This window comes from Pteropus alecto, unplaced genomic scaffold (assembly GCF_000325575.1).
Source record: "Pteropus alecto unplaced genomic scaffold, ASM32557v1 scaffold106, whole genome shotgun sequence".
NCBI lineage: Eukaryota > Metazoa > Chordata > Mammalia > Chiroptera > Pteropodidae > Pteropus > Pteropus alecto.
The window spans coordinates 11,469,370-11,484,557 of record NW_006442103.1 but is presented as its reverse complement, the minus strand read 5'-3'; the positions used below and the strand labels follow the sequence as shown (position 1 = coordinate 11,484,557).

Here is a 15,188-nt window from a genome sequence, read left to right as displayed (position 1 = left end):
GGTGAGGGGAGGAGCGAGGGTAGAGACGGGGGAACTGAACAAAACTCATCGTTGAATAATCCATTTTTATTTATACATGCTAGCAAAGAACATGTCTAGTCTTCGTGTCTCACTTCTGTCGCTGAAGAATTAAAAAAGAAAACAGGTATAAAAACAAACTAAATATTTCTATATATTTAGACAGGAAATCTCTGGAAGGATACATAGCATATGTATCTGTAAGATACACAATTATCAGTTTTGCTTTTACTTGATCTGTATTTCTTTTCACAATGTATTCCTTGTTTAGTTAAAAATAATGAATTTATTTAAAAAGTATGACTAAAAGGATGTTCAAGGATTACTTTAATTATACTTTCAACAGGAAAATAATTATATAAAGAGCCAGGAAAAATTACTTTGTTTTCTTGGAGAGCAGCTTACTTTTTGTCAGAGCACAAAACAAAATCTTTCAACTTCTATGTGCAGTGGAGACGTATATTCTAACAAACATATTAGAGAATGTTTTCCACCAGATGGCTATTACTAATGAAAGTCTTACTGGCAGTAATTTATCACAACACTTAGTATAAGGGGAAAATATTTTAAATTATGGGAAATAATGAAGTGGAGTCATTTTGAAGTTTTACAAATACAAATGTCTATTATACAGTCTAATTTATAATTATAATCATTAATAATTTTACATTTAGTTAAAATCAAATATCCTCCTTATATGGACTATTCATTTAAATGAAATCTGAAGCTTTTGATATGGCCTCAGGCTTCAGAAACCAAACGAGCAGGTAATAGGGTGGTAGAGCAGTATCTGAGCAATCACACACACTTGGAAAAGGTGTTAAGGCTCAAGCTTGGATGCCATGTTTGCTGTGGTCATTCTGAGTAAAGGACCCAGTTTCGCGAATATTCACGAAGTGATTAAGTTAAATTCTGCACCAAAGAATAAAATCTCCAACCTAGCTGAATGGCAAGCCTCAATAAACAAAATCACATTTGAGATGTTAATTTTTTAAACATGCCAAGCAAAAAAAGACCACTGCTGTGAGGGAAAACAGTTGGCTTTCCACTTTGCTGGACGAAGAACCATGCCCCAAAGCAAGGTGAACTTCTGTAATGAGCCTAACCAAGCTAGCTGTGGTGACAACTCAACTGCAAGAGAGGCTACTCTTAGAAAACAGTCCTATCTGGATAGTCTAAGCACTGAATATCACTTAAGACACTCGTTATAAACTAGTCTTCCTCCTAGTGGTGAGTGTAGTACTCTCAGGAGAGATTTTTCATTACAAAGGGAAACTAACTCTTCCAGAACACCAGGAGCATCCGAAAGTCTCACTCGATAGTGTCTTGAAAAAACAAGATTAGCTCATAAAATAGAATCATAGTAAGTAGGGACCGAATCAACATTTAAAGATTTTAGTAATGGTGTGAGCAGTTAAAGGAGAAACTGCCTCAGAAAAAATTAGTGTTAAAAAAAAAGAAAGAAAGAAACCTGCTTGAATCCAGCAAAAATACTAACTAGATTAAGAGTCTGAAAATCAAGGGCTGATTCACAAGTATTACCTAATACAGTATCTACTCTGATATATTTTCAATTCATGAGACTCTAAACCTCGGAAAAATATATAAATAACTCTAGATAGTACATAAAGAAGCTCTATAAAAAATTAGCAGAAATAGCACAGGATATCTAAAATAAGGACATTACTAGAAACGTAAAAAGAATATACTTCTTTTTAAAAGGAATAAAAGTTGGATAGCAGAGAGTATATGGCCACGATACTTCAATCAATAAACCAAAGATTGAAAGGCGTACTGGACAGAAATGTTGTGGTTTCTAGATAGCCCCCAAAAGCTCACAGCTCAACAGCTTGTTTGTTCACTTTGCAACACAAACTTCTGAATTACTGCCGGGCACTAAAGGTCTCAAGTCAAAAAATGTAAATCCTCAAAAATCTGTATTATTCCAGTCCAGCCTAGTTAAAATAGATACTTTTCTTTAAAAAAATAAAAAAAAACACACAAAAAAACACCGACACCTAGCCAAACTTAAAACTGTAACTTGTAATCTGAAAAATATACAGGCATACCTGCCTACTTAATGGAACATTTTATATTTCCAGATATAAAAGTACAACACTATAAAGTTACAGTAATTAAATCTAGTACTGCCAACATCAAAGCAGGAAAATAAAGGAATGAAAAAGAGAAAGCCTAAAAAACATTAAGCCATGAATGCCAAGATTTATTGTATACATAAATAACGAAACTGCCTAACTGCATAACAGTCTAGTCCACTTAGCAAAGGAGAATACACAGGGTTAGTCAAACAGTGGATATATAAAATGTAGGATATTGCTAAAGTCCCTAGTGATCTCCTACTTCAATTTCCTATAGATATCAATGCCAACTTTTGGTGGTAGTAATAATAATGGCGGTAATAATATTTAAATGCTTTTTATATGCCAGGAATACTTATTTAATCCTCAAACACGTCTTAGAAATAGGTACTCTTCTTTTTCCACTTTACAGATGAAAAAATTGAAATTAAGATGTGACGTAACAGCTGGTAGGTACTATATGCACACTTCAACCACTGTTTTGCCTGCTGACCACAAATATGTTATCCAATGACCAAGTGTTCAAAGTGAGATGTGGCATACCATTTATATAAATAAGTTAAAATCCTGTAGAAAATGTATCCATAGAACAGTATATAAATCAATATAACTGAGGCAAACCTGAGTCAGAAGAATCAAACGAAAGTCTGCTAAGTCTTCCTATCGACGATACAACACTTTTCCCATTTCTCTCATTCCCTGCACCCAGAAAATGGCAACCTACTTTTGCTTGTTTTTGTTTAAAGTACAGATTTTATCATTACATATAATTTCACCTCAGGAATGCAGTGTTTATTAATTCCTTTGTAAAGGTCTGAACTCATTTTATCCCCTAAGAATCATCTTTAAAACTTTTATTAAATTTAATTTATATTCTATTATGGATTCATTTTAGAACTTTCATTTTCTAATTATAAAATATATGAACAATGTATAAAGTTCAGAAAATAAAAAGTTTAAAGAGGAAAATAAAAGTCACCCATAATCCCAATGGAAGATGAAAACTCTGGTCCTCTTGGTGTTCCCTTTTAGCCTATATTTTACATATGAACAGGTATTTTGTAAAAATAAGAACTGAAAACATTCTATGTAAACATCAGTAATCTGCTTTTTCTCCTGTAAGAACACAGTACTTTTTAAAATATGTTGACAAATGCAATTATTTGGCTGATTTTCTACAAAACACTTTGAACTAAAAAAATAGTTTGTTACTGTGAAAACTAAACCACAAGGTGGAGAAAGGATGGTGGGTCCTTCATCTAAAGAATTTTTTTGCAAGTACATGAATGTTTAAAACAATCGTTTAAAAATTGTACTGATTAAATAGGCATTTTATTTACACTACTAAAAAACTTCAAATGTCCACCTTCAACACGTCAACACAGAGAAGACATTAAACACGTGGTTATGGAAGTGTATGGCTGCAAAAGATCAAAATTGTTGACAGTTCTCTGTAGACACAAGCTCGGCCTAGTACACTTGAACCTAAGTGAAGCCAGCTAAGAATACCACAAAGTGATGATTCTTTATTTCCAGTGTCTAAGGCCTATTGCTTACATACACAGCAAGCAGATGGCACAGAGTGGTGACACAATCTCAAACTTGTTCTATTGATGACAGCAGTCCAAGTCTAAAGCATAATGGGAATAACAGTATAACTATATCATCTGAAACCCTCCAACACATGGTTTCAACTGCAGATTTTGGTTGGTTCTTAAGTAATAATGCTGTCATATTCTAATGTAAAAATCGTGACATTTGAGTCTAAGTGAGAAGTTACTAAACATTTATTTAAAATTCAAAGAGATGTTTTACAATGGAGTTTGTCCCAATTGTGTTATTCAATGTTTAAAAGGCACAGGAACTTTTTAAAAGACAGGATGCTATTTGACCAATTTTGAGTTTCTTAAGTTCTGGACTTATTTGGATATAAAAGAAACACCATCAAAGTAACTTAATACCTGAAAATCTAAACAAAAAATAAAGATTGGTCTGAGACATAAGATTCACCTTCCAAACTCACTTGCCCATGGTTTTTAAGTTAATCTGATATTCTTAAATAATTAAATTTGTAAAAGTTCCACCCACATCAATTTTTAGATATACACATCTAGAGAGCAAATTGTTACTTGTACTCTATGTGCAAAACAAGTTTCTGAAGCATGAAAATTTCATACCAGGGAGATAGGTATGTCATTACTAAACTGATTATACGAGAATGGAGAGCAGTGGGATACAACAGTGGAGCAGTCTAAAATCTGTCATACAGCCGCTCCCACAAAAACAAAAAACAAAACAAAACAAAAAACACAAAAAACAGGAGGAGAAAGAGCGCTTTGAGGATATCGAGAACTAAAATATCATATAGTTATCTTTTATAAACCTGTCATATTACAGCCTTAGTCTCAGACAGCTAGAAACACATTTTTAAAAGTTCCTTCTTCACAAAATTCTCTTCATTCTAAATTTATTGTACTTAGACTTCAAACCAACAAGACAGATCCCACACTTCAATAAGTGATAACACTGCCATAAATGGTGAGGTTCATCATATCCTCTCTGAAGGTCCCTGTAGGCCGCCACATCTAACCTAAAGTGTCTTTTCTACCCATTCAACATTATCTCCTCATAGCCCTCATTTCATCAATTTCATTTCTTTTTTGTGTGTGAAAATAAATTTCTTTTCCACTGTTATGCATAGCAACTTCCATGTGTAGATTTCTACTTTTGGAACCTACTAAAATAGTTTCTTTCAATCTCTCAATTTCCTGCATCTACTTTCATCCCTTAGGTATCCATTCCTATTTGGTATTCATTTGAAAGAACTCTAAACTTAAATTTAAAATATTAACTCATTTGAAGGATTAGAAACTGTTATCAATACACAGTTCAGAAGTTGCATACTACCAGTCTGCCTGGTTATTAACATCAGTTGAAAAAAATTTATCCCATTATGTATTTTTTAACCTTACTATTAAATGAATTATCACTTCATATTTCTAAACAAACCACACACTTTGTTGTATTAATAAAAAACAGAAACACATGCCCTGCTCAACTGAAATAGAGATAAAATGGACAACTAATGTTGGCTACAAAATCATTTAACTCTGTTGTTCTACCATCTCAATTCAGAAAACTACAGCAAATTAAGATTTTAAAAAATTAGATACAAACAGAACCAAAAGAAGACAATATCATGAATGTAAATACAAGGGTCTAAAGTAGATTTTTTTTTTAAAAAGCTGAAAACGTTATAGATGACTCAGTTAACATCTAAGTGAAAATGACAGTTTCCATGTTTCTGGTCTTTATTTCCCCCTTTGGGATTTTTATTGTGTGATTTATTTTAAGTAACTTAAACTTCATGGGGGAGGAAAGAGCTTTGTAGAGAAAAAAGACGGGTGAAGTAAATTGCTTCTGAAGAATTTTCTTCACCTGGAAGAAAAATGGTATATTATACTGAAGGAAAGATTATAGTGATAGAAGCAGTCTTCTGTTATTCACCTACTGACTCAATCATTGATTCATTTATGTTTGCATGTAAGCAAAATACAAATATTTATTGATCATCTATTTTATGCTTTCTATTATGGTATATTATTTATAATTAGAGCTTGTGAATTTTCATAAATTATATAATTACTGTTTCATCATCTGTAAAAAATGGACAATATTTATTTCACAGATCTGCTGTGTGTGTATTAAATGAGATGTAAGGGTTTTACCTTCAAGAAAATATTAGTCCTCTTCTCCCTGCAGGGCGCTTTAGAAATTAAGACATTTATCAGTGGTTCTCAACCTTACTATAAAAAATATCTTCTATTCTCCATGGATTCCGTGTCTTTGAAGATTTTTGCCTACCAACTGTATTGACATTTTATTAATCAGGTAAGTAATGGCTAATTGGAACTCTCAAATTGTCAAAGGCATAAAAACTAATGAAATGTTAGGTTCTTGGGGTTTAAGTACAATGTTTTATTTCATTAACAGCCTGCAAATCACCACAATGCATGACAATAATTTGTGATACTTAGCTCCAAAGAGTTGAGACATTGTATAATTACTGGTCAAAGCAAAGATACATAAATTTCACCTGTATAAATTTATTGAGAGTAAATGTATACTTTTCATCAGGCTGTTCGCAATACTAAAAATAATTCATTTCTACATCTGCATACCCCTGGGAAAACATTTATTTATGTACCATAAGTTAGTGATTTTCTATGTCTAGAGAAATTACTGGTTACCCTACAGATTTGTTTTAAGCTGTTATCATTAGTAATACCATCTTTGAGGTTACACACATTTATCCATAAAGGCGGATACTAATATCCTGTGGCCTCCTGTTATTTCTAAGAACAAAATCCAAATCCTTCACCACAGACTTATGTGATCTGTCCCTTGCCAACGTCATCTACCCATCTCTTCTCAGCTTAGCACAATGGCCTTCTCAAATCTGACTAGCTGCTTTCCACTTTAAGGTTTTTGTACCAACTGGGCCCTCAGCCTGGTTCACTCTTCTTGCAGATGGTCATAGCTGGCTTCTTGTCATTCGAGTCTCTTATGAAATACCATCATCTTGGAGCTTCTCCTCAACACTCAATCTAAACTGTTCCATGACTATCATTTCATCCTGTTACAGCTTCTTCAAGGCACTCGTGACATCTGAAATTATCTTGTTCACTTATGTTTGTTTACCTTTCTCTCCACCACCACCAAACCCCATTGGTACAAAGAGCGCCATGAGAGCAAGTCTTATTAACTGCTCTATCTCCAGTTCCTAGACTAGTACCAGATACCCAACAATCATTCAATAAATATTTGTTGGATAACTAACCAAACTGTTTAAGATTATTTGTGGGATGGATTCTGAGTTTTTAGTTAAGAACTTATATTTAGCAATCAAAAGGAATAAGAAAAAATGTTCTTTTGATAAAAAGAATAAGAAAAATGTACACTATATTCTATTCAACCAGTAGGCATTATGTTCCTTTATTTTAATCCTTTGGTATAGAAGGATATGAAAGTCTATTAATGTTTCACACACTTCATATGTCACCTCATGTAAAACTGAATAAATTTTTAAAATTTCAGCTTTACTGAGGTATAACTGATATAAAATTGAGTTTTAAATAATTTTTATAATTTATTATCATTAATTTTTAAATAATTTCTTATAATAACATATCATGAGCTGCTAGCCACTCAATCTAATAACTTATTTTTCCTGCCAAGATGCAAGCAGGCTTCTAAGAATGTAAGACATACATACTGGGAAAGCCATAGCTGCCATCACAGTGACAGTGCCAGAATAGCCCAAACCAGAGAAGATCCTGTTCTCGGCTATGGTTGGGGAGGAGGAAGGAAGGGTAAGAGCAGTCAGTCCTAGGAGAATTACTGTAGTTCAGATTTCTGTTGACAAACAGAAATATCTTTGAACCAATTCAAAATACTCAACTGGAATCTTATAGTTGGTGGCATTAAATAATTGTTTTGAATACCAAAGGTCTCTTGAGTAAACGAAATTTCATCCAATTAAACCAGATCTGGGTTTCTGCAGTTTCACATAAGAAAAACACAGTTATTTGTAAAAAGTAACACACAATCCCCAATATTATGTGCTATATTTACTTATTACGATTATGTGCTGCTTTATAATGGGAATACCTTCCAAGAAATGCATCATTTGGCAAGTTCATCACTGTGTAAACAACATCGAGTGCACTTACACAAACCTAGATGATCTAGCCTATTACACACCTAGACTGTATGGGACAGCCTATTGCTCTGAGGCTACGAGCCTGTACAGCGCATTACTGCACTGAATACTGTAGGTAATTAACAGAATGGTAAGTATGTGCATATCTAAACATAAAAAGGTACAGTAAAAATACGGCATGAAACAGTGGTACACCTGTATAGGTCACGTACCATGAAGGGCACTTACAGGACTGAAGTTGCTCTGGGTGAGTCAGTGAGTGAGTGGTAAGTGTGCAGGACATTACTGTCCACTACTGTAGACTTTATACACACTGTACACTTGAGCTACACTAACTTTTAAAATAATACTAAATTAAATCAAGCACAAGACAGTGATACAATCAAAGAACACAGCAAACTTTTTAATAAATAGAAAGAATACACTCTAAAATAACAATAAAAAGTAGAGAATAAGAAATATATAAACCAGTACATAGTTGTTTATTATCAAATATTATGTACTGTACATAATTGTACGTGCTATACTTATCTACAACTGGCAACGCAGATTTGTTTACACCAACATCAGCACAGATGAATGGGTTTCAATATGACATTAGGCAAAAGGAATTTTTCAGCTCCATTATAATTTTATGAGAACACCATCATATACGTGATCTGTCATTGAAAGAAATATTATGTGGCACGTGACTATAATATAAAAATATTTTCAAGGTAGTTTTAAAGGGAAGAGAGTTGAGTAACAATCAACAATAAGGACTTTATTTCTGAGTTTAAAAAATATTTGAAAACTAAAAGAAACATTTAGAAAAGTGTAACAACCCAATGATTTAAAAAATGCAAATACCTTATATCACAAGCCTGTATTTATTTATTTTTTAAATGGGGGTTGCTTTTTTCTCAACTGGTAATATTAAAAGAAGACAGCAAGTAAATAATTCGCAGCTTATGTGAATTTACTGATCGGTCAAAAAGAAATATTAATATCAACCTTTAAGCTAAACTTGCTTACATTCAGCCAAGTGGAAAGTACAATTAGCATAGAGCTACAGCTAAGAACAAAAATAACTAAGAATGTCATTTGCAAACTATTTTAATTAAGAAATTAAGGAGAAGGGAGAGAAGAGTAAAAGTAATATTTTTTTCTAAAGATCATAGATTCAATTTCCTATTTTCCATTGCTCCATATTTCACTGCCCTCAACTTTCTGACTAAGCTGCTTAACAAACAAGAAGTCCATACTTCACTTTTCATCACTTCTGCTCACACAACGGATGTTTCTAAAGTCCAGTCACGTTCACAAATGCAGGACAGACAACACGCATAAGAATTTCACCTTACAGTGAAATTTTTTTAAGATAATGCCCCCCAGAAATACAATATCTAAAAGTGAGGATTCCTTGCTGACTAAAAACTTAAAATGCTAAGTAAGTAAAATTTCTCAGGAAACTATAAATTTGTCAAAAGAATAGCATAAACATATGCTTTTCACTGATGAAGTAACAAGAATCTTTGACTTTTCAATTTAAAAAAAAAAAAGTAGCAACAACCACAGGGTACTGAGTTCTAGCCTCTCTCAGAGGCTGCCTAACTCCATGTAGGCCATCTCTTAGCCTCAGACTCTTTCTTTTGAATTTCGTCTCCAAACTGGGTACTCTTGAGAAGATCCAGAAATCGTCACAACAGTGACTCCCAGCGACTCCCCACAAAACCTCCCCTCGTTTCCCTTTAAATGCTCATACCCTGCCTTGCCTGTGTTACTGAGCCAGCCTCCCCGTCTTCGGTCTCTTTCATCTTCCAGAAGATGAGGTCATATTCCTCAAATCAAAACTTACACTCCTGAATAAAGTCTAGACTTCTCAACCTAGCGTTCGACGACTACCAAAGTCTAGCCCCAATCAGTCTTTATGCCTTATCGCCATATTTTCCATTTATAAAAGCCTAGGCTTCTATCAAATTAGTCTCCTGTCCTCCAACTTGTCCTGAACTTTCTACATCAGAGCAAGTCATTTGTACCACAAAGAATGTCTACCACTCCCTTCCAGCTGCCATTGCTCATGGCCATTTTGCATTTCTACATTCATCACGTAAACAAGACCACACAAATGACATCTCCTGCCCTACCCACCAAAACTGGCAAAAAAACAAAAACAAAAAATACCCACCCAAATTTAACAATAATAGCTAGCTTTTATTAAATGCCTACTATGTGCCAAGAAATCCTACAGCGTATTTTGAATCCTCTCTACAAGCCTATTAAGTAGGTATTATTTTTCCCCTTTTAAATGAGACAGCCAAAGTTCAGAAACATCAAATCATATATTTAGTCATTACCTCAAATTATACACCCAGTAAGTTGCCTCAAATCATGTACTTCATAAGTGGGAAAGCAAGGATTTGAATTCAGGCTGCCTAACTGAAAAAATTTAGTTTTACATAATATTTCTACTTACTATATACTACAAAATAAGCTTTCTCATATTTGCCATTAGTAAAGGGAGATATTAAAATGCCATTTCATCCTAACAAAAGAACGATGTTCAAATAGTAACTGCAAGGAATATCTTTTTATGTCACAAAGATTACTTTTACCTAAAATATTTTCAAAGAAAGTCGTTCTAACCAACTTTTTCAAAATGACTGCAAATTACTAATCATATACTATGACGGTTTTACAGATTAATATGATTTTGTGATTACCACCTGAGAACTGTAACAGGTATCTATCAAATTGGCAAAGATTGTAAAAACTGACCTACTCAATGTCATTGGAGGTGCAGTGAGACACACACTCTTACACTCAGGGTAACCACCCTCTGATCCAGTTATCCCACTTCTGAGAATCTATCCTAAAAAAAAACAGAGATGCAATCAAAGATAAGTGTATAAAAATGTTTGTTCCAGTGTTATTTAAGCAGTACTATTATAAAGAATCAACTTAAAAATCCCACACTAGGTAGGAGACCAATATCCTGTTCAGAGAATAAAGCAGGGGCAAAACAGTCTATATGAAAGTATAATTCCAATTTTTTAAAAAATTAAAAAAATCTATATAAGAGGAGGACAAAAAAATATACATTAAAATGTTCGTAGTAATTATCTCTGGGTGACAGGTTTATGGGTGATTTTCAATTATTTCTTTACATTTGTGTTCTTTTCCTAATTTGCCACAGTGGAACATGAATTATTTTGAACAGGAAAACAATGTTTAAGCAGTTATAATTACTGAAAATGATCCTAAACCTAACAAGGACATATTACTAGGAATTGAAACTACATTTCCTACTGCAAAGAAAATATCAAATTTTTGTTTCCAGCTTCTGTTATGCTTGCGTTTACTTTTAGATTATGTAAATGCCATCCAAAACTCAGTAGTGTTCATGAAATTGCACAAGGTTCACCATCTAAAAGTCAGCCAATGCTCCAACAGAAAGCGCCACAGTTAAATGAACTGTTTTATTGTATGTCTATTTACAAGAACAAATGTCCAATTAATCCTAACTCAAAACATGCAAAATGGAAAAATCGGAAAAACTATTTTCATTTTGCAAATTAACTAAATATACCATTGTTGCCTTATAAGTACATCACAGGTCTGGAGGGGGAAACTTGAAAATAAAGCTGGCAAGCTACCAACATTCACTAAAAATGCACACTGATGCATTTTAGCTATATGCACATTTCTGTTCTAGTGGATAGTTAACTTTAGTGGCACAGGATAACTTTAATCAGTGTAAAAAAATATTAAGCTGTACTACAAAAAAAAAAAAAATCCACACAATTCACATTAAACATACAATTAAAACTGCTAGCTACACAAGGAAAAATCTTCCCTCCAGTGTGGCATATATGCAGAAAAGCAATTTGGGGGGGTGGAGGGGGGAGGAGAAAAGCCTTGAACTGAAGTAAAATAGGCAGTAGAGCAAACAATTTTTATTTCACTATATTTTAAACTACTGGGAAACTGGTTTGCTCTAGTGCTAAAAAGCAGTTAGAAAATAAGACCACAGAGACAGTTGTTCAGCAATAAATAGAGAATTTAAAATATTTTACTTAGAAAATGAATATCATTCTATTTTTATTCTACCATGAAAATACATTTATTTATAAAACATATGTCAGGTTTGGCAATCAAAATAAATTAGGAGACTATAAATTCCTTAAATAGAAACTACAGTCTCACATCTCAGTTTCCATCAAAGAGTCTAATATTGGGTCACTCAAACATCTGTTCAATGACTGATTCTGAAATCTATTAATAAAATTATGCAATATTTTCACAAGCATACAATAGAATTTAAAAAGGTATTTCAAAAGACATCAATGATTTGAGCTAGATACTAAAAACTACATAAAATCCAGATTAAATTTCAACTGCTAAAATAATTAAGTTATGGTTGCTTCCTTCATGTTCTATAATTCTTGTCTAGAATGAAATGATTCTATTTATAAATGAATTTTAAAATATCACTGAAAATACAGTGAATGAATTTACTCTCCAGATTACATATCTGACACTTCTGAAATGTTCAGTCTGCAGTAAGAGAGAATTTCCTACTACTGCTAATTTAGAATCTTACAAGCAGCATTTGGGATTTGTCCAAAGAAACAGTTGTAGCCAGTTCTTTGTGCCTCTCTAACTTTACACCTTTGTAGTTGATAACTAAACCACAGTTCTATCCTGAGCAAAGTTACTTTTTACAACCAGAATAAGTAAATACGACATAGTACTGCAAACAACCATAAATGTTATAGGTATATATATATATATGTTTGTGAGTTCAACGTAAGGCACTTTTAATTAATCCAACATCTTTTATCAGTTACAATGCAGTTTGGTAAATTCTTCTTCTTATAAAATATAGCCTGATTTAAATATATTCTGAAACTAAACATGGATTACATATTTAATTCCAAATTTGTTTAATTTTACCATGCTACACTTTGAACCACTCTCTATCAATATGAAGTAAATAGGCTAGAAATAGGAATGTATCTGGAAAAATTGGATATGCAAAGACATTTTTTTTCCAGATTTATCTAACCTAAATTTATACGGCCTAAGTAAATAAGTCATTAGTACAAAAAAAAGCCATTAATTTCATAGAACATAATTAATCCTCCATGTGTATATCATGTACTTCTGAAAATTACAGTAAAATATTTTTTGACCACTTATAAAAATACACTATTTCTTGTTTCAACTCCACCTTAATCATCACAATTTCCTTTTCTCACTGGTGCATGCATGTGCCTTCTACCTCTAAAAGGCCTATTTTTAAGCAGAAATTAGAGCATGGCATAGTTTTTTGTTGAACTTTCTTGGTCAGAAAATCATAATAAGCTAAACTTACAGGTTCAATACTCATCTAGATCATTTAACTTTGAAACAAAATGCCCTCTTAACTAGTCATCTCAAAACTGTGTTTGAAGGGGACTGGAGAGAGTCTGAATCATTCAGCGTAAACCCATAACCACTATCAGAAAAATTCAAAATGTGAATGGGCCAATAATATCTCTGTACATGAAAAGACTGAAAAGCACAAAAAAAACACCCAAATTTCAATTACGAAAAAGAAAAAAACAGATACTGCATCTACCACAGTAACATATGAAAGCTTAAGTATTTTTATGTTGAACACTAATCTTTCCCATACGATGTAACTGGCATTAAGTCAGGCAGCAGTATATAACAGAATAAGCAGAAAATACTTGGAAATATGCCATAACTCTTTTTAAAATTGATGAGTTTAATTTGAAAAGGAACATTAGGAGGAAGTAAGTTTATGTTCACAATTTTAAACCCACCACAACATTAAGATATAAATGCTTTCTATGAGATATTTTTATTGACCCTCTAAAATAAGGGAATTTTAGTACTGGGAGCTTAGAGGTTATCTGAGGTTCAGTGGTCATTTCCTGGGTGCCTAGCATGTAGGGGATGCAGTGCTAGGTGCTTGTAGGTAACTCGATTAGTTCAACCCACTCAATTTATAGATATTGGTGTTCCCCTGCTCATGCCAAATCAAGCCACCTAGATTTCAGAAGCAGAAATGCTGAGCAATACCCTCACAGTGGTATAACTTATCAAAACAGACTGGTATCGCCCTCAAAAAAATAAATAAAATTTCAAAAATACAATGCTGAACTTATTTAACAGAAACAATACTCTGTGTTCTGAATAACAAAAGAATTACAATTAAAAAATTCAGCTGAAGAGAGTTCTCAACAAAGTACTAGTTGTATAATTTATTGTAAAGAACAAAATATGGGGCTGTTATAGTCGTAAAATTCTGAAGACATATAGAACCAAAATTAAACAAATTGCAGATATCAAAAAAATCTCTGTAAGAAAAAAAGGAATTATCAATATGAAAAGTTAAATGCTTGATTGGAATGCTGATTTTATAGAAAAGATCATCAATCACATACTAACAAAGTTCATCGGTGGCACTGAACACTGGCAAGATTTTAAGTTACTTAACTATTAGATTACAAAATAAAACAATGTAAACCTCCCAGAGGGCAGAGATCCTGTATAATTCATCTATCCCCAACAATTAGCACCTTGTTAAATGTTGAAGAGAGAGGTGAACTAAAAATATATGAACTCTAAATGCAAGCTACTGGAAAATCAAACCTAAGAATCTATAAGATCTCTTCTATAACTCAAATTATTTTCTAAGTAGTAAATAATAATACTCAATGAAAGTGACACTGCCATGAAACTTAAGGTCAACGACTGTGACCATCACTTTAACTAGTACAACCTACTCTGAAGGAATTCATAGATACACTAAGAACACAAGTATATTCACATACTTTGACTCAGTAGGCCTTCTTCTGGAAATCAATTCCCCAGGAAATATTCCAACAGAAAGAAAATGTTGTATATACAAAAGTGTTCATTTCATTGTTCTTTTAACAGGGAGAAGAGGAAACTACCCACATGCCCAACAGCAGGTAGATGGACTATTTTGCAACCACTGAAAAAGATTTAAAAAGATTAACCTCCTCATTGGTCTTCCTGCTTCCTCCACTCTCCTCTCTACCACTCTCCTCCGAGTTGATTTCCACACAACAGCCAGAATGCTTCAAACTAACTTAAGTCAGAACAGGTCTCCCTTCGACTCAAAAACCTCCAGTGGTCTCCCCATCTCACTCAAAATAAAAACCGAAGTCCTCAACACAGCCTACAAGGCCTTATAGTGTGGTCTCAGCTACTTCTCTAACCTCAAGTCAAACTCTCTCATTTATTTTCCTTCTTGCTTACTGGCCTCCTGGTTGTTCTTAAAAAAAAAAAAAAAAAAAAAAAAAAAGACAAAAACCACGGGGGGCTTTTCGCTT

The 15,188-nt window shown here is 33.2% G+C and overlaps 1 protein-coding gene across 1 annotated transcript in view; it reads right to left on the bottom strand.

Annotated features, from left to right (window-relative positions):
* RAP1A (RAP1A, member of RAS oncogene family) overlaps positions 1–10,671 on the bottom strand; it is a 53,345-nt gene extending 42,674 nt beyond the window's left edge. The window contains exon 1 of the mRNA XM_006919639.3: positions 10,597–10,671. The gene's annotated coding sequence lies outside the window, so the exon portion shown is untranslated. The remainder of the gene's footprint in view (positions 1–10,596) is intronic.
* Positions 10,672–15,188: the final 4,517 nt, after the last annotated feature.